The sequence below is a fragment of the Amblyomma americanum genome, chromosome 1 (genome assembly GCF_052857255.1).
Source record: "Amblyomma americanum isolate KBUSLIRL-KWMA chromosome 1, ASM5285725v1, whole genome shotgun sequence".
Taxonomy (NCBI): Eukaryota; Metazoa; Arthropoda; class Arachnida; order Ixodida; family Ixodidae; genus Amblyomma; species Amblyomma americanum.
Window position 1 is genome coordinate 90,245,265 of NC_135497.1, and position 2,986 is coordinate 90,248,250.

Here is a 2,986-nt window from a genome sequence, read left to right on the forward strand (position 1 = left end):
TAGCACTTCTCCTCTGCCCCTGTAGCAGGCCCTGTACCGGTCTGCTCGGAGAAACACCATTTTAAAGACTGTCATTATTATTCCGGGGTAAGATAGGATGATTGACATGCCTGGCCATCTAGATTATTATGAGTAGCATGCAGGCTGATTTGTCTTCTGCATTTCACTTCTAAGCAACGAAAAAAAAATTGTCTTCCATACCGCAGAATTGCCACCTTGTTCACAACGATGGAGGTGCCGGACAAGGAGCAAAATAATGATTTCCCTCTCGATTTCTGACATAGCGACACAGATCATTTAGAAAGGATGAAGGCACACCGGAGTGCAAGAAGCGCCACACTTTTAATGGATGGAACCCGAAACGTCACACTACATGAAGTACTTAAGGGTTCTGAATACAACAAAGGCTTCTGCTGAGCAAAGTACAACCGACGGGTCGTGCAAACGAGCTCTACGAAAAAAAAAAAACAAACCCAAGCCGGAGCGACAACTGCGCTGAAGGCTGGAAGGTAACATTGTGCCCGGAGTCTTACACTGACTTCATTAGGCCGTTGTCAACACTCTTGCTTACAAGTTTGTATTCACTTGCTTAGACCTCTGGCGCAGAGGTTTGCTCAGAGCTCCTTTTGCGTAGTATGGAAAACAGTTGCTTATTCCACGAAGTCGTCCAAGCGCTCACAGCGCGAAGAAATTGGATGCTTAGTCTATTCACTGCAGGTCCCTTTTGTCGATCTTCAAGGGCCATGTGTACTTTGTAGGCTTCCGTCGCGGAACCCTATATCGGAGCACTTTTGGAGGTGCATTCAAAACAGGCGGCTTCGGCGTGTGCGGAATTGTCGACAAACCTCTTCAGGCAGAGCCGAAGGCGGTGCGCGGAATAAAATCAGATTATCGCACAACTGTTTGAAAAGCCCAGCGATGGACACGTTTTCGCTTGGAAATGGCATTGTTTTCCGCCCTGCGTCATCCTTTGTGCTGTAAAACGAATCCTTTTCAATTAGCGCTTCATTGTTTTGCCTGGAGGATCATGATAAAGATGATTTGACGAGAGAAAGCGATTAACCTAGCTTATGGTACTAGATCGACGAAGGGCAAGGTAAACGATGCAAATAAGACACACCAGGGCTAGTTTTCCACAAAAAGGCCAGAAAAAGGTTATTTGGAGGCAAGACCGTAGCATGTCGGGCAAACCGTTCTCTTCCTGAAGCTGGTGAAGATCTAAAGATTTCGGGAAGACGTTTAAGTCGTTCACGCTGACGTAGTAGGGGGATCCGTCGTAATGATGCTTTATAGCATTGTGGCTGCTTGGGACAGCTTGTGGCAATTCAGGTGGTGGATTTATAATTCTCCAGTTTTGTTAAACTGCGCTCTGTTCATGGCATTATAGGCTTTTAGAGTGCTTCCGGCTGCACCAGCGATGATTTGAAGTTACAGTTAGTGCTCGCAGTGCGATCTGTATCGCGTGGAATGCTGCTCATTTGATGCAGGCGTGGAACTTGGACCCGCTCAGATGCATTGTAGTGCCTATGCAGGTTATTGCGTCCTGGTCAGGAATCGCGAAATAAGCAGGAGCCTTCATGGTTGGTGCTACGATTGAAAGACAGCTCATTGTACTCCTGGAAGTGCTCACTGTAGAATTACATCGACTGCAGTTCACCTTTAGTAGTAACCGTTTCATGAAGCAAAGCGTAGCGACCCGCGAAAGTTTGAACCCGTATGCATTGATCCCGGATCCCCGTGGAGACGGTTGAGGTCGAGTTAAATTTATCATGGCAAGCGAAACTACTACACATGTCAGGGGAAATATGTCGCGCTTCTGATATCGGAGTAAACAGTTGCTAACTGAGAAGGACCAAAACTGTCGCCAAGCCATACGTTGGACGCCTTGCTAGAAACGTTAAGCTCCGAAGTCCGTACGCTGAGAAAATGCGCCCTTCGTCGAGAGAATAGGTTCTGCGTCACCGTTTTTTTTTTGACAGACAGAAACTGACACGTCGCGATTTTGTTCCTGCTCGACTTACGTCACGCAACGTAGATTTCCGTGCGCGTGCGCATGGAAATGTTGAAGCTGCCTGCCAGCCAATATGAAAATGTTATTAAATAACCTTCTCCTCAATGCCTGCAACTGAAACCTTCTAGATTAAATCCTTATATGCCCAGAAAACAAATCCCGTCCTTTGTGGTCTTTGAAATCTTGTCTGCTCCTTCGAACTCAGGATTACACGCAAGAAGGGGAAAGAAAAAAAACGTGGGTAATATCACTCCCGCAGATGGTGTTTTCGTTTCCGGATTAACCGAAATTTTACTAGGAGCGGAGACACTGCGACGGAAATACACAGCAGCGAATAAACACTTGAGAAGCCTCAGACTACTACTCCCTATAGCGTAGTCTATACCAATAGAAGTTCGACAAAACAGTAACAAGTGTGGCTTTTACGTAACAGTCAACACGCGACACGGAATCTTCAGACAAGATAGAAATCGATTGCTTTCTATTGAATTATGGCGTCGAAAGGAGATAAAGTAACATCGGGTTACGCGTTCATAGTTCTCTCTTTCCTTCTTTGTGAACGGCGCCCTTAAAGGATTCAACTTCGAGATATTGCACGAAGAACGCGCTTGCGGCCAGGGTAAACGTTGGTAGCTGTCACACGGGCTGTCTCATCTCGTGTGACACGATTGAAACTTCCGGTGGTGGCGAGTGTGGAACGTGGGCCTGCTCTGTTCTTTCGTCGCCTGTTTAATGTAGAAAAAAAAAACGGGCCCTCTGAAGAAGATTGGCTTGGCCTGGTGTTCAACAGTGTATTGTATCACATGAAGCACGCCCAGGTTTGGCAGTCCGGCCCGGATCCCCTCCTTTTCATTTTAACCTCTTTAATGCACCACGCAATTTCCTTGAGTGCTCTAGTCTTCCTTGTTTGTGTAGCCCATCTTGCCGCGTGTATATTAAAGCAAATCGCAGTAAAAAAAGCAGAACGAAAGCAAG